The sequence below is a fragment of the Diorhabda carinulata genome, chromosome 2 (assembly GCF_026250575.1).
Source record: "Diorhabda carinulata isolate Delta chromosome 2, icDioCari1.1, whole genome shotgun sequence".
Classification (NCBI taxonomy): Eukaryota; Metazoa; Arthropoda; class Insecta; order Coleoptera; family Chrysomelidae; genus Diorhabda; species Diorhabda carinulata.
The window spans coordinates 23340014-23365578 of NC_079461.1; the positions used below are offsets into that span (position 1 = coordinate 23340014).

At 32.0% G+C, this 25565-nt stretch overlaps 1 protein-coding gene across 3 annotated transcripts in view; it reads left to right on the forward strand.

The window, feature by feature from the left end:
- Nucleotides 1-25565, forward strand: part of LOC130904095 (sex peptide receptor) — a 258893-nt gene that overhangs the window by 182251 nt on the left and 51077 nt on the right. The window lies entirely within an intron of this gene.

The following is a 25565-nucleotide window of genomic DNA, read 5'->3' on the forward strand; positions in this document are numbered from 1 at the left end:
TATTTTCAAATATTCTGTATCTATACGAAACCTGCTATTATCGTAGATTCCACTTATTGTGAAGTTACAATGTCATAAACCAGTTTTTATATTTCAAATGGGAGCTTGTATTTTCCACGTGAATCTTTGGTTAAAGTTTTAAGTAATATACAGCTGCGATTTTAAAAATTTTGCGTAGTTTTCTAAAAATTCCACACCGTAATTATTTCTCATTTTTAGCTTGTCACCGTCCATCATACACTGCTCAAAAACTTCCAATTGAACTGGATTGATGTAATTAGGTATATTGATTTATCTAATTTTGACTAGTCCTTGCATGTTATTCAAACGTTGACGTACAAAATTAGCTAATTTAGGGAGGCAGTTGCATTAGATATGGATATCCATTGAAATCGCGCAGCAGAAGCAGACTAGAGCTTTAACAGCGAATTTTGCTTTTTCCCCACTACGTGTATGTATGTATGTATGTTTGGATTTGGGGTCTCGTATAAACTGCGACCCAAAAGATCTATTTTGTTTTCCTTTCTTACAGCGATACTGTAGAACCCAGTGTTAACATCAATCCCATCATAAACCTTTTCGAACGGCATCTAAATGATTTATATTATTTTAACTATACCTATGATATCAATGCAAAGATAACTTATTGCTCACACAATTTTTTTACAATGATTCTATGCTTACACTATTTTTTCTACAGTCGCTAAAAAATGTAGAAAATATCTATCATTATAGAGAGTAATTTTTTTTTATTGTTTTGATGACTTTTAGTGTACAATACCTATTCATGCCATTGCGACATTTTGATAACAACACAATCAAAATATTCCACAATTATTATTTATGTCAACTTTCTAAAAGGTAATAGTTTTCTTTTTGTTTTTCATATTAAAACGTCTGATTTATTGAGTACTGATTTCAACGGCAAATGAAGGTTAAATAGGTTAAATATAGACCTCTAGATATTGTTCAAAAGCTCCATATGTTCGTAATAATTTGCTGCTAATCACATTAAGACATAACTATGCTTACAATAACTTTATGCATTGGAGCATGCAAGATTTATCTGATGATTCTTCATTCATTTTAAACAGTTATCACGAAAATAAGAACCATAATATCATGGTCCCAGTATGCGATGTTGAGGAGAACCATAATTATACAAAGCTGTGTTGATATATCGAAATACACGGACGAAATTCGAAAAAATCAATTTCAATAACTTGAACTCTCCAAGGAATTCAATAATTTATAAAATATGCACCTGCTGAAAAGTATTTGTTGGTAGAGATTAGTCGTTCAGGGGCATGCTTTAGTGATGAACGAAACGAAAATTAAGAATTGAACATCTCAATCCGACCCTTTCATAAATATTATTAGAAACTGAAGCCAAAGTTCAAAAAATTTTTATAGTCACAAAAGAATTCTACCAAATTTAAAAAAAAATATAGAAATCTTCTATCGTTCACGAACGAGACACTTCTTTTTTAAATTACAGAGTGTAGAAAACAGCCAGTGAAAATGAATCAACTTGGTACAGTAGGAAATGATCTAGGAAAAATTTTGCAATTACCGAATCCGTAATTATGTACTCTTTCTGGTTAAGTAATATGTCACCATTTTAGTTAATGCAGATGCAGATCTTAAACACTATTGGGATTGGAAATGCATCAAAGTTTCTGAATCTATTAGAATTAAAATTTTAAAAAAGTGCAACAGGATCTATTCATCTCCTGTGCCGCTAGAATTTGATTGGAACAATCAATGCGTAGAAGCTTAATACGTTTCGCATCAACTTCGATCTCAGCTAATATTTCAATTACCGGAAATGTTGGAACACAATGATCCACCAGGAATTACTTTCCAAAATTGTTCAAATATAAATGTTAATTATCATTTTAAGAAAAACATGTATTATATATAAAAATAACGCATCCGTAGAACAAAAACAGTATAATACGTGAGAAAATGTGTCTCACTTGAGACTCGCCGATGACTCGTACCATGAAACTTTAGAAAAATAAGCAGGGAAATGACATTTGCATTATTATGTTTTAGAAAGTACTTTATAATGAGAATTTAGCACTTTATTTGGTTTCTGTAACTTAGTTACTTAACATTTAATTATCAAAATTTGAATAAATCGGTTGATAAGTTACGTTATCAGAGCCGATAGCCTGAGAGGTTCATTTCCAGATTATTTTAGAAATCAGAACACAGAGCTATGTAATAGGTAATTTTTTTTAAGTAAATATTAATATAAATCTGTGATTCCCAAAGTGGTCCACCAGGGATCCACGGGAGACTCGTAACCGAGGTTCCATGAAATTTATATTGTTTCTATAATGAACTTTATTTGACATACTCAAAAGAATTCCTTTGAGCAAGAACACTGTACTAAAATGAAGTACTAAAATGAGCTCTAAGTTTCTTGTGTGATCATATGCGAACAACTCATTTTTCTCTTTAACTAGACGAGTCAACTTTACCTGGCAATGAAGCATTATTATTGGCATAAGTTCGATTTGTTATGGGAAATTTATGAAGTTCGCGAAAACTTTAGAGACAAAAAGTGAATTTGAATTAATATTTAATATTCATAAGCCATCTAAGAAGCGTTATACCAGAGGTGAATAGGTAATTTCAATTCACTGTGTTATCCACCGGCAACATCTAGTAGCAAAAAATTTTAGTAAAAGATTGCACCAATCGTTTCAATTTGTGATTAATGCAGTTATTAATATAAGAAGAAATGTATGCTTATTTGCAGAATTGTGCGATGAAAATGATGACTACTTCAAACGATTGTTGTTACATACCGAAGTACGCTGGTTGTCAAAAGGAACATATTTATCAAGATTTTATTCGCTTTTTGACTCAAATTTGGAGTTTGTGGAAAGTGAAGTTCCTGATTTAAAAGAAAACCTGATCAATTTTAAAGCAGACATCGCATATTTGACAGATATATTAAAAAATTTAGTAACCTAAACTTGCAATTTCAAGTGGACAGCTTCAATTTACTGAAAACAAATGTAATTTCAGCTTTTCTTGATTAATTTTATGGTGGAAAAGATTGGTCGGCGCGAATTTTCATAGTTTTCAAACTTGTCGCAGGTAGAATGCATTGATAAAGATACTCAAACAAGCGTTCAACATTTACTACCCTGCATGATGATTTTAAAAATAGATTGGAAGATGTTATAGATCATAAATTCATTTAATAAATCGAATGTGGAGGATGTGATACGAGACGAGCTACTAGCGCTTATCACTAATGCTAAGCTGAGAATAACATTTTAAAGAGAGTATCCAAAATTTTCGCTGCAGGTAGATATACCCGACTGGGGAATTGTGCAAGCGCTTCTTATCTCGTATCCCTCATCATATTATGTCGAAAAAGTTCTAGTGCCGTTACAAACTTATTAACAAAAAAAGCAGCAGATCGAATATCACAGAACGGGGAGACTTGTGGTTATTCCTCACAAAACTCAAACCAAATATTGATAATTTGCTGTCAATCCATCAAGTACATCCGTATCATTAACATTATATTTTCTCACAATCATCATAGTAGAAGTTACATTACGTTATGAGTGTTCCATTTTGATTATATTACGACTTATTATTATTATTATAACAATAATAATGAATAATGTAGTCTTTTATCTATTATTTTTACCACTTCGAATGGGAGATTTTCCTTATAAAATTTGTGAGCATTGATTGGCTCTTGTGCTGTGGGTCGCTCTAGATTTCAAAAAATAAAGTTGGATGGAGTCACTTTTCCGATTGAATTATGAAATAGGGAATTTCTAGCATCCGGAAACAGAATCAGAATTGTTTTCATTACAAACATAAACGTTTATCTTCGAAATTTGGTTATCTCCAGTTCAACGGAATCATTTTTTATCAAAATCAGATCAACTTTCTCTTATAAATTATATTAGAAAAAATTTGGAGGAAAATGTTTTCTTTGTGAAGTTGTTTTTTAGTGAAACGAATGGATAACAAAGTGATAAAAAAATCAGCAGCATATGGTACCAAAATGTCAACGATAGTGAATGGAATGAAATAGAAACTAGTTGCCACGGATATGAGACCATACAAAAAAAGAGGAAAAAATTAGGACTCCGGCACGTGGTAAATTTTAAAACTAAAGCCGATAGAAAAAATCAAAAAAAGGAAACTAAAATTGTTAATTAGGCAGTACTCCTTTTACTAACCCAGAAGGGGGCTATAAATAAAAGACAAAATAATATAAAATAATAAATGTTTCGTCAAAAGGGTTGTAGACTCAGGGTTACGTTTTCACATATTCACCAAAAGATGGAGAGATTTATGGTAAATGTTTGGAAGCATTTCTCTCCTAATCTCCAGTTCTTGAAAGAGGTAAAAGTCGCTGGGTGTTAAGTCAGGAGTTTATTTTGAATGCATTTCTGTTTGATAATAAACAGCCTCATCAATAGTGGTTCCTAATTACATAAACTTAATTAGGAAGAATACTCTCAAAACACAGTAAGCATACCTTTGCTGTTGCTGAACGTTAGTTTGGAATATTTTGATTGGTTTATTGAATATGAATGCATCCTTTGTTATGGTTGACGTTTTCTGTATTTGACGTATCGAAATAAATTCACATCAAAAATAGTATCTCCTTCATGGCCCAAAGTCTCAGTTATGATAGACTGTAAAACAGTTTCTGTAGACAAAGTTGTTGTGGTGGACCTACGAATTTCTCTAACCATTGTTTCAATTTGTTGAACGAGGTCGTCTGTAATGACAAATCTAAAACGCACAAAAATATGGTGATAGAAGAACGTTAACATTTGAACAAAGTATGAAATGAAAAGGGTTAAAGACTGATAGCGCCGGATGGTAATTTATTGTTTTATATTTACAAAATAAAGGGATTAAAACATTATCAAGCGATTATTGAAAAAACTTGCTACTCATCGGAGACCTGGAAGTATTCTATATTGATTTATAATCGTGAAAATTAATGGAATCAAACTCTACCTAAGCAAAAAGTAACAGTTTACATCTAATGTATCTAAATTCTCATATCACTTTGTTCAATATAAAATAGATTTAAGTGAATAATATTGTTCGACCTACAGGTCACTGAAATTATATCCTTACATGTTTCTAATAAAACAAGAAAAAAATGTTACAATCCTGTACTCTCATCTGCATATTTTTATATGTAAGCGCCCTTGAATTGTGTGTACGAAGTTACACATCTCAAATCAACACGTGGGTGTTAAAGGCTTTGATAACCAAATCAATCACGGTTGTACTCCAGCAATTAAACAAATTTGATAGCAGGAGGAACATCCTAATAATACCTAAACACTAATATTAGAAATAGGTGTAGTATTTGGGTATACTAATACAAAGGGAGACCGGAAACTAAACTATTTTTAATCAATAATGTTCGTTATTAAGAACGTTTGCTGTTTAGTGTGCAAATTCCAATGCTACAACGAGCTGGTCCACTGAAATGATTGCTTCTTCATTCAAAAAAACTACAAAACCGTTCTTCCTGAAATATTTTTCTTTATTATGATTCAAATATCCAGAATTGTCAGCTGTAACCATAGTTTCTAATCGCTTTATACTTTTATGGAATTATTATATCTCACTGTAGGACTCATGCTCGCACTGTCCGTTATAAATTCATTTACCATTTATTACGATTATTCCTACTGCTGATCCAAAGTACATCATCGCCACTTACCCATTCCATATACTTCCTCTATATCTGTTATGAATTTATCTAAAGTATTAACAAAATGTAATATATCTTGTATAATTATCTATCATCTTTTTTTCATCTTAAAAACATTTGACCCATTTCTGTAATAAATTGGGGTTCCATCTATTTCGATAATTGAAATTCACAACTTTCTCACGACTCTTCAAGAATATATATACAATTCTGTTAGATGTTGGATTGAAGAATAATATCATTTGTGCTGAGAAATCCACGGCATGTCGACTAATATCTGTATTTTCGGAATCCACGGTCCTTGAACGATCGTTAGATTCAGATTGAGTAGAAAACAGAAGTGGCACGTTGTATAGCAACCACTAAACAAGTCCCTAAATCACCAAATATTAATGACTGATATTTCGTGTTATGTTTGTAAAGTTTCTTCTAAAAATAAATTCGAATAACAATGAAAGCATAATTTTGAAATTGTGAAATCAAGAAAACACCATAATAAAACACATAGGGCTTTTATGAAATGGAGATATATTAATGAAGTCACATCTTTTCGTGACAAAGTGGCATGTTTTTCAAAACTCTTCGAAAACTATATCTTCGTTCTTGTCGAAGATATACTCAGTGTTAACAAGCATTAAATAATGTAATAAATATAGAATATTCGAAACTTTTTAAAACGAAAAGTTGTTATATATTTCTTCAAATTCTATTTCTAATAAGAAAAATTAATTTTTCCTTAGTCCTCATATTTCAAATATTAAGTTATTTGTAGTTTTATTAAGGTTTACAAAATAGAGCTATTAGAAGAAAGTTCTAGTTTGATTTTAATCTTATTTTGATATTCATGATGAAGGTAATCTATCTATCATTATAAATACGCAAATTGTCAATGCCAATATCATATTTTGATAAAGTCGAAACGTCAAATTCTTTTGAAAATTATTAAGAAAACTAATTTTGAAACAGAAGAGACCTAAAATCAAGAACATTTAGAAACATAAACATAGGAGGTTGCATTAATGACACGCGTATATGATGCTTGTCGTAGTGACATACTCCATGGAATAGGAAGACATTCAAAACTTTGAATCGCCTCTCCTAATTACCGTATCTACACTAAAATAAAAAGTATACCAAACAGAAAATATATATTAATAAAGTTTAATATATGTGAAAACAAATATCTTTCCATTTAAAGTTATCGAATGCAAATCTATACACAGAATATAGCTTCCATTGATTTTCTGCCACCCTGCTAGCTGACGCTGGTGGAGAAATTACTTCTTTTAAGCGACACGGAGGCTTCAAGAGCAAGTCGGTAACAGAAGGCTACATATTGGATTATATGACAAACAAAACGTATACGGTAAATAATCAGTCGCTATAATTTTGAACAATCATCAAATATTCATACTTTATGTGCAGTCAAGAGTCAAAACTATCAGTAGCAATTATAACTAATTGCACTTATGTCATAATTAATTTTATCGAAAAGAAAATTTAAACTATAGGCTCTTATCTAAATGTTTTTTTTATAATGAATTTGTTTCAATTTCAAGTGTGTGTTGTATAGTCGTCGAAAAAGTATAGTCTTCTACTTGCGTATAGTGGGTCGTTTAGTAATTTTCTTCCTTGTAGATTATATTATATGCTCGTTTCTAATTTTTATCGGCCTAATCTCCTCCTATCGTGCACTGCATTATAGCCATCCGCATACAGTTAGAGCATTCTAGGGAACCATTTTTTCGATAACTGCATATAGGTAAAGGCCAATTTACAGCAAAAATAAGAGTTACCTAACCATGTGAGAAAAGTATCCAGAGAATTTATTATGTTATAGCCACTGTATATTTCACACAAATATTGTGTTTTGTGACGTTGTATAATGCTTTTGTATTTATTAGGAAGAAGTCCTTGTTTTTCACTTGATGTTGTCAGTTTGACCAAAAAATTCCATTTTTCATGTCAATGCTCTCCCATTGGGGAACAAATAGTTTCTGGAAACGAAAAAGAAAAAACCATTTCTTGAACAATACAAATGTAACGCGAAACTGTCGGGTATCTAGATTAGAATTATTTATATCCAGTAATAAAATGAGAGCTGGGTCATTTTGCTGTCGTATTTTTTATTGATATTTTTGATAAATGGTCAACTGGTGGATTTAATAACAGGATAAAATACTCATTAATCAAAAAATTCCAGAAGTCGTTACAATAACTGTTCCAATCTATACAGTTTCACGTATAAGAAAAATTGTTATTGAGGAACTACTACTAGCTATTAATTATATCAAATATCTCTACTAATCATACTGTATCAATTAGAAAAACCAACTCGAAAAATATGGAGTGGAAAGAAGTGAAAAAGGACCAAAAAAAATATAAAATAAAATAAAAGTATAAAGTAAATACAATTTCCCAAAAGGTTTCCTTCACTTCAATACGATTCAAATTTTAAAAATCCTTGTAAAGTACATTTTGTCTTAAAGCTACTGCTATAGCTCCTCCAGATTTAAGCGAAAATGTACAATTACCCACCAAGAGATATCTGAATTGATATTCTTAATTTTTCAACGGAACTGGTTTAAATTTCTTGGGATTATACTGTATACCCTTTCATTAAGGTAACCCCATAGAAAAAGTATATACAGGTTTAGTAAGAACTGCGTCCAGCTCTGGTCTTGTATAGAGCAGTAACCGTACCATTTCATTGTAACTGATTTTCAAGTTATTTTTCGGGAAGTTTAGGAAAAATAGAGATTACTTGTGCCTTCGAATAAAATCATAGATACTATAACATATACTATAAATATTTTTAATAAAAAGTTCAACTATAATATTCCTAACTGAATTTAATGTGAAACAACGTTCAAATGCAAAACCTAGAGACTCACTTCATTAAACTTCTGCTTGTTGGTATAATCTAAATTGAGTACCAGAAGTAATTATCGGGAAGTTTACCTGTTAAGTCTGATATATATATATATAAAAGTACAAATTTTAGAGGTATTTGCTCTTTATAAACGACGTGAGGATCAACACTTTTTAACTTAGCATTAGAATACATGATGAGGAAAATTCATAAGAGGCTGAGTGGTGGACAAATTATCGCCTACGCTGATGATATAGTAATTGAAACCAAAAGAAGAAAACGGATAGGTTTGGAAATTAATGGAAACAAAACAAAAATAATGAGATTTGGAAAGGTGAAAGTTGGTAGTATGAATTTATGGAAGTAGAAAAGTCTGAGGTTGAAGAAAAAATAATTAATACAAAGAGAGCCTTCCATGCTAATAGGATATTATTCGAAAGTAAATTACTCACAAAACAAATGATGCAATGGGATCCCAGTGGTAGAAAAAGACACGATAGGTTTAGCACAATATGATTAAAAGAGGTGGAGGAGCGTAGTAAGACTTAGAAACTAGCAGGAAAAGACATGAAATAGGAACTTGTGGCGGGATATAACTAAGAGGATCTAGGGAGCGTGTTTGCGATATTATTATTATCAAGTGTGTGATTGACGTTTGATTATATTGAACCAATATGTCATCAGTATTGCAACGCCGCAATCATTCAAGGTAGTCAATCAACATTCGTCGGTCCCAGTTAGTGTCCCAGCGAACGCAATATTTTCTGTAGCCTGACTGCTTAGTAAAAATATATTATAATAAAAATCTGAAACTACTGGAAATTTGATTTACGGTAAACTTCTGATTGTCCTTAACATTTTGGTCAGCTCGTTCAACAATATCATTTAATTAATCTCCTTTATCATAGAGATCTTTAAAATTTTATTCACTGACTTTCTATTAAATTCCGCGGCTTACAAGAAAGGTATAACATTTATCAATCTACATTTAATAGGAGAATCAATAGAAGCAGCGGTATTTATGTGGTAAAGCTCAACACGAAATTATTTAGGGGACTTGCTAGTAACAAAACGTGTGGAAGGTACATAGCTACGACTCACATCAATCAACTGTTGCATGCGTGGCCGCTATACAAGACGATCGGAGACAAAAACATCTCGTAGTTTCATTTCCACAAATTTGGTCTCCAAAGAATTCAGTTTAATAATGCTTGGATAATATTCTCGCCCATTATTACACCTCCTGGTTTCAGAATTTATATTGCGGTAATAATTAGAATGCACTATCTGCAATATCTGCAGAACGTTCAAATTTTGACCATGAAGCCTAATACTTTCCCACTACCAAAATTGATAGATTCATTTTAATACACAAAAACATTCTTCATTGCTCTTTAGATCACAAGTTAAAAAAGCTGTTGAAATTTCATATTTTTGCTTTGATTTGAAGTTGATAGTTATTCAAAAATGTTTTTCGGAATATGACCGCATTTGTCCCCTATTCAAAAACCCAGAACATAACCTAAATATTTGATCGTCATTGAATAATCGTATTTGTTGGGAAAATAGTTTATTCCAATCCAAATTGTTTTAGGTTTGAGCCTATTTTCATGTGAACCAATTATCTTGAACTCAAGTTAACACGTATGATTTTCCCAAGGAAATTCTTGAAATTACCAGCAATATTTGAATCCCAAGGGTGAGGCTTCATAGCCGATGTAAATTGAAATTTACGTGTTTGCTTATTCTCTATCTCACCACAATATAACGCGAACATATAAATTGACGTTCCCGAATTTAGCCTTCTTTAATTCATCCCAACAAAACTTCTTAATTGAATTTTCTTAAGAAGAACACGAATATTTGCATAGATCTACGTGGAAAATAATACGACCATCGCCTTTTTCCTATCAGTTTCATTTATTTTGAAAAGTATATCTTGTACCCTCCTGTATTGAGACAATCAGTGAAGTTTAGACTCCTTCGGGCTTGTAAGCAAATTACGTGAAACTATAAAGAAAAATTTACCATTAGACAATAAAAGCTGCCAAAGATATTAATTATAATAGGAGATTCGCCAATTCTCGTTATGTTTCTGAAGAAACATGGTCGGTCCATTATGAATGATCTAAGAAATAAGGCTTCTTCATCGAGCATAATCTCTACTTCACTTGATAACCTCAATAATTACTTCTCATGATCCGCTTTCATATCTCCCTCATGCTAATGCTAACTTACAGTTTCTTTTTTATGTACGTAGTTTTAGCAGAGCTTCGCAATTAATGACATCAAAAATAAATACTCCTCTGGAACTGACGGACTTTTAAAAATGTTTTCTAGTCTGCCCGATTGCACAATAAATCACCTTACTACTTTAATTAACGTTTCATTTTAAAAGGGCACTTTTCCCAATTGCCTTAAGACAGCTATAATTATACCTCTGTATAAAGGAGGAGTTAAAAATCAAGCATCGTATTATCGCCGTATTGCACTCCTTCCCACGTTATCTAAGATCAAAGAAAGATTGGTCAAAAAGAGGCTTTTATCATTTCTTTTTAAATATAAAATACTTACTATCCATCAATTTGGGTTTTTAAGTAACACATGCACAAATGATGCTATATTCTCCCCCCTAAATATCCATCACTCCACTGCAATAACTTTTTGAGATTTTTTTATGGTTTTTGATTGTGTTAATCATAATATTTTAATTAACAAATTGCAGTACTACCTCTTGCATGGTTTAACTCATACCTTACCAACAGAAATCAGCTTGTAAGGGTTGAGACAACAATGTCTTCTTGCAAGCCAATAAAATAGTTCCCCAAGGCTCAGTACAAGGCCCTATTTTATTTTTTCTGTTTATAAACGACATCGCCTATCTAGACATCAGTGGTGAAATATATCTATTTGCAGACGACACTAGTTTCTCTTGGAGTAATCCTGATCTCATGGTACTTCATAGGAACATATCTAGTGACCTAATCACCCTTAAATCATGATACGATTCTAATCTTCTTTGTCTCAACGTTTCTAAAACCAAAGTTTTATTATTTAAAAATACATTGCCGCCTTATTTAAAAAATCACTTATCCACCTCCTTATTGAGTCGCATCTCCGATACACCCTTCCCTTCTTGGGTACGTGTGGCGCGACCTAATTTGAGTGAATCTTCAAACTACATCAAAAAGCAAAAGATATTTACAGGGAATAAACAGAAAAAGAAGGGAACTTCTTTAAAAGATTAAAAATTCTGACTCTTTCTTCCTTATTCATCTTAGATTCTGTTTGCATTATTCGTAAGAACGTCGAGCACTCCACGTTCAGAATTTGTTAAGGGCTCAATATCTTACAATGCAAACAAAATGCACAATCACTTGTTAACAATTTTTCATGAGCTGCCCCTGGCCTTCAGATAATAGTGTAAAATTATTTATTTCATCAAACACACTACATAGACATACCTAATTCTCCATTAAAAATTCATAATGTTCGAATGTGTAATTTTTTTATGTCACTGCTTTATTTCACTTACTCGATATGATGATAAATGAAATAGATATGCATCCACCTGTGAATACCAAAATTTTTGTAAGAAAACCCAGCAAAATAAATCGAAAATAGGTCACTTACCTCCACGACGATCTAGGAAGGTTTTCTTAGAAACCACATCGCTGACAATTTTTGAGAATCAGAATTTTCGGATCGGAAAAAGTATCGAATAGAACAAGTACATGTTTAAACAAAACGGGTGTTCATTAAAATTTATTTAACATAATTAGGATTCGGATTTATCATTCATAACGAATTCTCAAAGGGTTAAAAAAAGAATGATAACATAATAATGAATTTTTCTATAAATCTCGTATATATATTAATAAAATGTATCAACGCTTTTGGAAATACTGATTTGAATGAATTCATTCCATTCCTGGTAATTTGATATGGGAATATAATTCTGAAAAATCGAATTTTCAAATGAAAAAGTAAATTTGTAGCAATGTAATTGCATTGGTTCACGGAAGGTAAATCAGAAGAGATTATTATTCATGACGACATTTATATCAATAGGTAGAGAGTAGAGACTATACCGTAGAGGAAAAATATAGTATGTGACTTTATTACAGTGTTCCCTGAGTAGTCGAAAATATTGTATTGGTGCTTTTAAGACGAAAAGTTCGTATAAACATTCGTGAAAAGTTTTATAGGGTGTCGAATTGTTTTATTATTTTGTTAGAAGCAACAACATTTGTTAAGCATAAAGGAAAAATCGAATAATATTACAGCCTTGTAGGTATGATATAATTTTGAATACCTCCCAAATTTAATATTGAGGTTGCGTTTTTAAGGTTTCTCCAAACAATTGGATCTCCTAGGTTCTCTAGCCAATAATAAGAAGTACATCTCTCAAAAGAACTGGAAGCTGAAGATATATCTATCCTGTCAACCGTGCAGGAATAGAAAATAGTCTCAAGTTCTCAACATACTTTATTTCATCCACTGGAATGTTCATTCTGATGTAATGTTGTTCTTATTCACCTAAACTATTTCTAGCGGTGAGGTAAATTTAAACACACGATTTATTTTACTTATTTAATTTATTCAATCACTCGCACTAGACTTAACTAACTTATATAGCAACAATTATCTACTAATATTTAACTAATTTATATAATTTATTTAAATTCACCGGTTACTTTTTAGTATTTTGATCCGTTATATTCTCACTCTCGCTGCTAAACAAACACGAATTTATACAAGAAAGGAATTTCTAGAATTTCAGAAAGTGAACAAAAAAACTAATAAGGTGTTGCGACCCAGACTTAAAGCGAGACGTGACAACTCCACGCTCTGTTCGAGAGAAGGAATTTGTGTGTGAAGAGAGTCGATCATGACGAAGATATAACCAGAAGTTAGTCGACCCAACTCCAATAATCCCTTACCTTCATGTAGTTCACAGATTTATTGTCTTTTAATAATAATTGTATCGTTTTGTCACCTGTTTTGGTTACCGTGAAAAATTTTCATGGCTTTCCTGCACAATTTCATGTACTATCACTTGTATAGGCAATCAAACTTTCAAAATAAGCTCAAGAATAAACTTTTCATCGCAAACTTGTGCCTTCAATACTGATTTATCTTATGCTCTCATAGAAGCAGAACTTTCAATCTTCCATGTGCAAAGTGGAAATATTCTGGGACATTCTTTGCATTGGCCAGATTATACTTGGCACGAATCTCCATTCAAAATCTCTACTTTGCCTGGATCATTTCAGGCTCCATTTCCTTATCACAAAGACTAAAAACTATTTCAAATAATCCAGTTACAACTTGCTCGCTGTTTGTTTCCACATCAACTAAATCAGTTCTAATCAATCTCTAGAAGAATCAAATAATAACCTCAGAGGTTCTGGCTGATACAGGAACCGCCTAATAGTTCAATGTTTTTGGCGCGCGAGGAACAATTATGTGAGCATCATTTTTTCGAAACTCTTATTCGAGAAAACTTGAGACGATTTATTGTCAAATACCTCTTAAAGGAATATACAAATATACTTGGAGAATGCTTAGCTGAAAAACGTTTTTACAGACTAGGAAACAAACTTCATTCATGAATATTTCCAATTAGAACATATGTATATGTCACTTGTATCAGATCCCACTTTCTAGGTTTTGTATTATCTTCCCTACCATTACGTAGTCAAGGAGGACAGCACAACTACCAATATCCGATTTATTTTCCATTTTACTTCGGTTTAGGAAGCATACATAAGTTCTCTCTGGTGATATAGAAAAAATGTACAGGCAAGTCCTGATTGTTGGTGATCAACGCAATCTTAAATGCATTCTTTGGCGCGATGACCCAGCGCTACTTTGGATATCAAATAGCTAATAAAAATCCTTCAATTGGCTCCATAATCCTGAAAGACTTTTATGTTGACGACCTTCTAACGGGTGAATCATCTTCATCTGAAATCACCCAAATAAAAGAAGAAACTTCATTTGTACTCTCTTCTTATGGATTTCCCCTTAAGAAACTGATGTTTATTATAAGTAAATGTCCAAAAAACATGTACAGCATATCCCCTTGAACAGTCGATTTGTGTTCAAACGAACCAACCAAAACTCTATGTCTTATATGTAGATACCCTAACTTATTCGGTAAAAATCGTCATTGGTCAGGACTGTGTGACCAAGAGATCAATTTGATATTTGATTCCCTAGGATTACTCTTACTATTTATTATAACTCCTAAGATTCTCTTGCAGAAACTTTGGCAGATGCGCTTTTCTTAAACGAATTAGTACTCCTAGACGTCCACAGTAAGTGGATACATTTTCGAACCAAAATTTTTTATCTCAACAACATTTCCATTCCAAGGCACGTCGATTCTAAAATTATTGAGCTGTATGGTTTTGCCGATGCTATTCAAATTACATATGGAGCAGTCATTTATGCTAAATCTGTTGATAGAAACAATTCAGTGCATTGCCATATTTTTCTTTCTTAAAATAGCATAGCACATTAAGGAACTTCAACAATACCAAACTTAGAACTATGCGCTGCTATGCTTTTGGCAGAGCTTATCCTAAATATTGTTAATTCCATGAAATTAGATATCCAATGTATTTCTTATTATACCGATTCCACGATAACCCTGTCATGGATTAAAGATCAATCAGACTAAGTAATCCCAATAAATTGTTTCATTATACCAACTGAAAGCAATCCTGCGAAGTTATTAACCAGGGGCATATCATTGTCAGATTAAAAAATTCGAATCTATGATGATACGGTCCTGATATGATAAGATATCCACCCAATCAACAACAAGTGTCACATCTTGCCAAAATTAACCCTTCTTATCTACCCGAAATTCATTCTAAGGCAATTACATTGTCGGCCAATTTAACGACAGATTTTCATACTTCCCCTCAATTAAATAGATTCTCGAATCTAAACCGACTGGTAAGAGTATTTTCTTACGTCTTGATATTTTGTAACAATTCAAAAAACAAAGAATTCAAGACTGAAGGAATTAGATAATTCCATAAATTAATTGATTGAAATTGTTCAATTTAACCATTTCCCAAAGAAAATGTCTTCAATATCAAAAACTGGTTTACTTCCAAGCAGCAGCCCTATATTGAAATTATCTTCTATCAAGACTCATATCGAGTAGGTAACATATAAGATTGCTGCATGCAGGTCCCCAACATACTCTCGCTTCCTTAAGAGAACCTCTTTGGCTCCTAGATATTAGGAATATAGTCAAAAAGGCCATTCATAATTGTGCAATATGTTTTAAAGGGAATACTAAGTCAGTCACACTTATGATGGGTGAAATTCCATTATGCCGGCCCTTTTAAACTAAAAGACAGAATCACCAACAACTATAAGCTGGATAAGGCTATACACTTAGAGCTCGTAGGAGATTTGAGTACAAATTTGTTTTTAGCCGCCCTTAAGCGCTTTTTAGCTAGACGAGGAAAATACAGTATTATCAATTCCGATAACGACACAAATCTAGTAGAAGCTTCAAACGAAATTAAATTGTTCTTTGAAGAAAGAAATTATCTGCCATACCTGCTAAGGCTCATCATTTTTAAGGAATATGGAAAAGTGGCGTTGAATCGGTGAAACAGCATCCGCGACGCATAATCGGAAATACACCACTTCCTAATTCGCACTTCCTAATTAGTGCTTCATTGACAGCCCTTCTAGAGTGAAACTTAGTGTCTGTTCCTGATAACAGACTCAAACAATTCCATGGTTCAAGAATTCTGGAAAAGATGGTCGAAGGAATATATTTCTCCAAATGGACACATTCTTCCCAAGACAACCTCATACCCGATGTGCTAGTTCTTCTTAAAGAAGATAATCTACCACGATTCCAATGGAACTGAGGCCGCATAACCGAAATGTTCCCTGGTAAGGATGGCATCGTTCGAGTAGCCTCTGTCAAGATCTCGATGGCAATTTTTAGAAGACCAGCTGTCAATTTATGTGTACTTGTTAATCAAACTTTTAAAGCCACATATGGAGGCTTTCAAGGGGGCCGATATGTTGCGACCCAGACTCTAAGCGAGACGTGACGACTCCGTGCTCTGTTCGAGAGAGGGATTTGGTATGTCTTAACGTTTTGGACATAAATCGAAAATGAACAAAAAGTGAACTGCCTCAGATACCAATTTTATTAGTTGTTAACAATTTTCTTCAATGTATAATTACAACACAAAAAACATCACTATCTTGAGCAATAGGTTTTTCTAGAAATTGTTTAATAAAACAATATAAGCAAGTCAATATTAAAACCGCATTCGCCAAACAAAGTGAAAATAGAGTAATGATTTATTTTGTGGTTTTATATAAGAAAAAAACCAAAATATAATATCAGAGACTTTGTGATCGAGACTTATTCATAATATTTGGATTTTAAAATGGACAAACGTGATAAGACATGAGTTCCTTATATTGTTTGTAGTTGTGAAGAAAAGAACTTCCTGGATTAAACTTTGGTAAGTCTATGATCTGGATGGAGCCTAAGAATCATTTTGATGATTGTTACTTTTTCATATTAGATGCTAAAGGTTTTAATCGAAATCAAACGGGAAATATCCAGACTCTCCTGGTCTCCAAAATGTCCCGTTTTACACTCCTTAGACCCATTTACGTTTCAACAATAATTCGCATGCCCTCAGAAACAATGATTTGCCAAATTAAAAAAATCTGTACAATGCACCAGTCAAAGAGTCAAACCGAATACTGATTTTACTCAGTAGTTTTAATACATGATTTCAATCCTCGCGATTAAAAAAATGGTTAGCACTAATGGTAACAATAACAACATAAAGAATGCGAGAAAGTGAGTTATCACCATTTTTCAGTGAAAATAAAGAACTTGTTTATTGGAATAATATCGCAAAGCCGCCCCTAGACATTGATTTACATAAACAGAAACCAACTAACTGATTTATTGACATTTGTGAAACTAGTTCAAAATGCGTCTTCCTGCACAATAAAAATAACGTTGCATCCATTTCACATTCCTATTTAATGAAACTCTATAAGAATATAAAAATATTAAATTAAATTTTTTCTTTGCCAGCAAAGTAGATACACGAAATACCTTTTCTTCATTTGTATGTGGAAACTTCATTGGAAAAAGATGTTTGATCTGTGAGAAATTCTGTCGCTAAAGTCAATATGATAAGGGAACCGTTCGTAAGCATAAACAAAATATTATTTCCACCATTATATACCAAGTCAGAAATGATTAAGTATTTTGTCAAACCGTTGGATCAGGAGATTGTTTCAATTACTGCTGGTCTGTGAGAGAAAAGCTATTAAAAGGCTTTTTTAATATAATTATGTTCTCAAAATTTTCCTCATTGAATTCTTTGATGTATCTAAATTTTTATAAATGAAACTGAGTTTTTAAACAGATCTTATATTTTATTTCGTGTTTCTCTAAGCTTGTGAAGAAACGAGTGCAAAGTCATTGATTATTTCATAAATTGTAACCATCAATATATCTAGAATCAATATCATATCAAGGGCAACAAAACTACTGTTAACTAGTTTTATAGGAATAACTTTTATTCTATACCTGCAATCCAAGAGGTGAAATTTCTCATAATTCGAATATTTGGAAACAGTGTCTCAATCGATAGCAAACATAATTCTTCACTGTTGTCTTTTTTCCCATTTTGTTATTTTCATAATAAATTATGTAACTTGCAAGACCACACATTTACAGAATATTTTTTAAAATGCGAGACGACATCGGTTAATCCGTCTGTGGGTTATGTGGCGACCCAACACCTGATCCATTGTATCGACTCCAATATTCGTTTTGTTATAATACTGGACAATTTCTATTTATTTTTTTCCTACTAATTGCTGCATCCGGGTGCATCATATTGTAAATAATGTAAAAGATTTCCTTTTTTTTAGTATCATAAAAACAAATTACCTTTTACATGAAACGTATCCCGAATAGATAATTTTACACGATCTTTACATGATAGTATATTTATTTCCAGAATCCCTTTAAGAAATTTCAAATATATACACGTAATGTTTGCACAAAATATTCAAACGTTCACTCCAAGTGAAGTTTAATTAAAAGATGACCTGATCTAAGTAACAGAGTTAGTTACTTACATAGTGAACCATTCCATGCCTAATTCCTATTAAGATGAGTTATAATGAGAAAGTCTCCAGAAAAAAACTATTATTACGTATGCCTCGGTAGTATGAAGACACACATGCTATACAAATAGAAAGAAACTACAATACCAACAGATAATAACGTTGAAACAAGCATTAAATGTCCACTGAACAAGAAGAGAATTTCTCGATTTGTCTAGAATAAAATAAATAAGTTTCACTGTTATTTACTGCATCAAGCCAAAGATAAATTGATGGACGATACCTAAATGACTTCATTTAAACAGATCTCAACAGAGAACGTTTCTCAAGATATTTGTTAGAAGAGCCTACAATCAATTTTCAACTCAAACTTTAATCGAAAAAATATCTTTTCGTATGAAATTTCTGTCGACACGTGAACCAAGTTTTTTCATTAAATTTCCAATTCAGATTCTCACAGAATCTTAATTTGAATAGAACTGAATAAATTCGCGCGATCTTTATTATTTCTTTGGGGCATGAAAGGGAGTTTTTTAAAAATGAAACTTTGTTAAGAAAGTATAAAGTAGGTATAAAGCGTCAAGTATGTCTTCATGTTGTAAAATTGGGAGTAAACGAACATTGGATGAAAAAGTTGAAATCCTTAGTAGGTGGAATAAGGTACAGCTAAAACTGAATTATATGCACTCTAAAAGCTTTTTCTTTAAATTTCAATGTACTTTCTAAAACAACATGATTCTCACTATGTATCAAAGCTAACGATTCACCGCCTGCGGCACCACAAGTGTTTTTGACATAGTACAAATATGAAAGAGCTATAAAAGGAAATAATTATTGATGAAAAACATTTAATCTTTTTCTTTGTATTTAGAATAGACATGAAAATAATGTTTTTTTATTTTATTCAGTTACTTCAACCTCGAGAATGTACAATTCGATTTTTTTTGATACCTTCAAAATCCACAAATTATATTTCACTTACCAATTTCTGAATATAATTGATAATGTTCTTTAAAAAATCACAATTTTATTATTTCAGGAAGATATTATTAATCGATATAGTCACCTCCAATTTCTATCAACTTCTTTGATATATGTCTAAGGGGATGAGTTACCTTATTGGAAAATGATTGTGTAAACCAGGTGTGTTTTTATACATTTCTCTACCCAGTTGATCCAGAAGAATCAAATAATACCTCACTGTTATTATTTTAGCAGTGTGAATATATTTAAGAAGCAACATTCTTTTTTCATCCTAAGAAACTGATTCTTGTCCGATTTTTGTATCATATTTAGCTTTGAGGTCAATGTACCGGATTCACACAATTACTTTGCATCTGGTTTTGATTTCCGATGAATGATCTAGATAATCAGACAATCGTATAAGAAAATGTTTTGCTTTCAGTGCTGACAAATGCAGTCCCCTACCAAAATATTGCCCACATTACACTAGAATCCTCAGTTTATCAAGAATCCTGTAGCTAATAGTTTTTGTTTTCGTGCTAGAATTTCCAAAACATTATATACGTATGAATTGATCGATCTACGTAAAGAACAGAGAATAGTGAAAAACGAAAATCCATTCAATTGGAAATGAAATATTTAGATATACAGGAAACAACGTGTTTGTCGAATCGAAACAGCCCAACGCAGTACAGCAGTCATCGCCGACATATCAGTAGCTACAGCTCTCATTTATTAGGCATTCTAGACCTAGTCGATGATCAATTTAGAGGAATTAAAATCATTACATATTAAAAGATAACAAAATATTTGAGAAGAATATTTTGCCCAGTTGTTGGCTGTTGTATCAAAATTTAAGTGGATATAACCTACTCACTATTTTTCTCATACTGAAATATAATCGCAGACCGTCCGTACTAGCAGCCCTTATACCCCTATGAGAATACTAAACCAAAATAGATATGCGCGATGATTGATAACTTAACCTAACCAGCTTAGTTGCGCAAAGGTATGCCGAATCAGTGAATACCCTGAGTAAAGGTATAAAGTTTATTCATTATACTGTTGTTATGAAAAAGAATTGAGTTGTTTTGAAATCCTTTGTATACTGTTTTTAATTAATTCCACCTCTGTAACTAATTTTCTTATATATATACGATCATATTGATCAAATCATCTTCAGAAGTTAAGGAAAACGTTCGTGATGTAAAAGAGACGCTTTTTGTGTATTTTTTTATATGACTCAATATTAATTTATTGATGTATTTATCAGGACCAAATATGAATGATACAGATATCGAAATAATTCGGGCAATGCTCTCAAAAAATCGGCTTGAGCCCAGCATCGCCTAGATGTCTGGCAACGCTGTTAAAAAAGATTAAAACAAAGCATGTGCGGATTTTTTTGTGACGTACGAATGCGTACGAATGCGGATTACGAAACTATGTTTACCGAATTTAAACATCAATTTCCGAACTCTCAGCTACCAAATCGTCCAACAGTGTGGAAGACGTACCAGAAATTCTTAAAAACGGGCTTTGTTGCCGATGCGCCGTGTTCTGGACGACTGGTATCTATAACAACTAACCAAAAACCGGGTGCGGCTATCGGGACAGAGACGAATACTGAAACGCATACACTATCGAGTTTACAGTCTGCGTCTCCTCCACGCACGAGTAGTACTTCGGATGCAGTCAGAATAATCAGCAATCCATTTTGTGGTTAGGTCAAGCAACCTTCAAGCTGATCAGTACGGTCAAAAGGCATAACTACGTTTACTGGAACGACCAGAATCCTCACGTCTTTATTGAAGAAGAATTAAACCTGCCTTGGGTGTGTATGTGGACAGGAATCCATGCTGTCTCGTGAGTACGTACTTTTTTTATCACGTGATGGGCCAAAGCTATCTGGAAATTCTCGAAGATTTACGTGAGCTTCGCCGCACTACGCCTTATGTGTGCGGAAGTACCTCAATATTTATTTTGGAAAATGGATAGGCGGTCGAGGATTCGTTGATTGGCTCGCACGATCATCTGACCTGTGGGGCCTTCTTAAGGACCACGATTCTACAGAATGACAACAAACCCTTCCTGACCTTCAAACTGCAATTGAAAAAGAATCTAACACTCTTCGCAGACAACTTGGTATGCATTGATCAAGATGAGCATCGATTTAAGTACTTACAGTAACCCTTTGTCGAATCCTCTTTGTAATTTCTTTTGATAAAAACATTTTGATGCTGCATTTTTTCTTTTAAAGTTTTGTTGACTGACTTATGTCGACCTTTGTATTTTTTTGTATGATGAAATAATCTAGAAATAGTTATTCATAGCGAATTAGTTCCACAGACGGGAAAAAATAGCAACTGTACTTTGATATAAATATATTTCCGAAATTAAGATAGGATTACATATAATTCCTTCCTCATAATACATTCATTTTAACGAAAATGAAAACGAAAGATCGATCAGAAAACCAACTGACGACGTTTAAAATTTTGTTCTTCCAAAGTTTCCAATTTTAACTATTCAATTGTACTGCTTGATGATGCATGCTGTAATTTGATCCGTAAATATTTGAAAAGCTTCTCTTTAGAAGTTTCCAGATTTTCTTAATTTTCCTCCCTAGCATAAAACGCAAAACGCGAAAACAATATTGAATTTCCACAAATATTTTATATAATCAATTAGAATAACTAAGACGCCCCATTGCTTGAGTCTTCATATGAAAAATAAACAAAACGTTAAAGCATATTAGCAATGACAAAATGAAAATAAGACATAAATTCACGTCTTTGTTATTTTGATGATTGTTTTTTTAAACGGAATTATATTTAGATTTGAAAAAAAATATATTTCATAGCAATTCACGTATAATTAATTCCCTGATCTAGCCAATGAATATTCAACTACAGTCATAACGACCTAACCTATTGAAATTTAATGTTATCCATTCACCAATCAATATTAAACATCAATCACTAAAAATTATCCTATCTAACTTATAAAACCAATCAAAAATTATTAAAAATTCCTATAGTAACCAGAATAAATATTTTAATTAATCAATATTTTTATTGAAGTCAATTTGAATATTGAATTTTGAATTCCATGAATTTAAAATTTTTTACAAGCTTTAATAATATCAAAATCACCGGAAATTAACTATTGTGAGTAAAATTTTATTATTGTTATACATTTATAAATATTTCTTATATATTGTATTCGACCATAATTTCAGTCCCAGACGGTGAATACATAAGTATTCGAAAGCTTGGAAAATATACTGAAGTCCACTTTGGTGTTTCCTTGCCACGTTCCCAATAAAAAACTCCTCATTATATAGCTGGCAAAGACTTCTTTACAATTCATGTATATATATATATATATATATATATATATATATATATATATATATATAATATGCGATTTTTTATTGGGAACGTGGCTAGGAAACACCAAAGTGTACTAACTTCAATATATTTTCCCTAGCTTTCGAATACTTATGTATTCATCGTCTGGGAAATAATTAATCAAGATTGCTGGTGATTTTTGATATTATTAAAGCTTGTAAAAGAAAACTCATAGAATTCAAAATTCAATATTCAAATTGACGTTGATAGAAATATTGATTAATCAATATTTCAATAACGTATATCTAGAAGCTTGTCTTGGAACTATTGACAAAAATTGGGAACAAGTCAGTATCCATTGTAAAAGAATTGATTTTTTAAATTCATATCATTTCTTATCAACAATACATATTTTTTTAATGATAAATTTTATAAACAAACTTTTGATACACCATTATAAATTCTATTACAACACCCAACAGTGCATCTGAACTGTCTCAATCTCATATAATTCACACATATTTACTTTCCATTCTCTCTTCTCGATAACAAATTCAAGATTGCAAATAAAACAATTTTAACAGTCAGATCTATCGTTTTCAAAGTAAAAGATAAAACATCTCTATTCTCACTTAAAAATATTATTTACATTATTTACAGTATTCCATGTAAAGATTGTAACAAACAATATTAATTCGACCAACTATCAGATGGACTTAACAACTGGACCACATCCCAAAAAAGAACCTTCTTAGAAATGACCTACATCTCTCATTTAGAAAACTGTATAAGTAAAAAAACACATACCAAGCATAAACTATCTCAGTGAGATTCATTCTTTCTTACTCTAATTAATTAGTATATATGCAATAAATAAAAGAAGAAACAATAAATTTAGTTCTACATATTCAGTTTAAGGGCTTTCTAAATTTTGCATCTAATTTGGTTAACAAACAAAATGAATAATTATAACTAAAATCGCATTGTTATAAGTAACCATTAAGATTGATAATCTTCGTCAATCCGACAATGCAGTCAAAAAAGTAATTTAATTGGGTTTTATAAAAAGAGTACCCATTTAAACTTGGTTTCAGCAGGGAAGAATGGAAACTAAAACCTCAATACTTTGACATTCGAAACGACATAAAAATTCTAGTGAAGGATTATGTCTAATTGAATAAAATACTCATTTCTTCCATATTATTTTTAATTACAATTATTTTTTATGTAAAATATAACATTTTCATTAAATTAAGTTACATATTGATTATATAATCAACCTTTTCACTAAGACCTTATTTTCAGCTTTAATAAAAGATATTTGGTATTTAAGTGATGACATATTATAAACTATAACAAAATACTTTGAAAAAAACTCAAGTTTGTGTTCTCCACACTACGATTCATTGTACTTGTAGCGACTACTTTTCGTCACCCTTAATTTTGCTGTCGGGCATATGGCACAAAGTTTTGTTACGATAGGAGAACCTGCAGCTTCTCTTTCTCCAGTCTCAAGTGTCATCGACGCAGGCCAATTCGACATACTGCTTTGATAGCAAATGAGTCCTAACCTCAACAGCATCTGTTGATCTCTGAAGTACATTCTTATAATTTTTGTATTCTATTGCAATTTCTGCATTGGTATAGATTTACCATGTCATCTGTAATTCAAAACGAAAAGAAGCACAAAGGATTTAATTAAATTTTTGCACATGCGTGTAGCTCCAGGTCTAATGTACATAGCGTTTCTTGTTGGTGTTGAGCTTGGTAAACTTGACTTTAGCGATGACTATTTGTGAATATCCGAAGTAGTATAGTACGTGATGATATAATAATCAGTCCCTTCGACGATTAGATAGTTATTTACCTGAATGTTTTTCTTTGGAAATTGAAGATGTTCCAAAAAAAATAATCCAGATCAACCTAGATCTCATTCTATGATGACTTTTTTATCACTAATAGCTTTGTTTGCGGGTCTCATTCTGAATCAATTTATGCCCGATTGCATGCGTACTTTCAAAATTGTCGTCCGCTAGTCGATTACTTCATATTACCATCCCCCTCACCCCCCAACATCGAACATTATAATGCCTTAATAATTCCGTGGCTGTTTAAGTGTGAATTCCACACATATAACATCCACGACTGAAATGCCAAAATTATTTTATGTTTTCATTTCTAGGAAAATATTAGATGTTAACTAATTCATTAAATATACAGACATAAAGCTATAAATTGATAGCCTATTGTACGATTTTATAGGTTCTTGCGGTATCAACTTCTATAGTTATTGACCTCGTATTATTTGAGAGTTTTATTACTGTACTCCAGGCGCCACTTAGAAATAACAGCGTTCATTGGCACGCAACGAAACATAGTATAGTGATAAATTACATTTGGGTGTTTCAAAATAATGTCCAATTAAATAATAATTGGAAACTAATCCCAATGTAGATGTTATTAAAATCCAGATATCACGAACAAAACTTAGTGC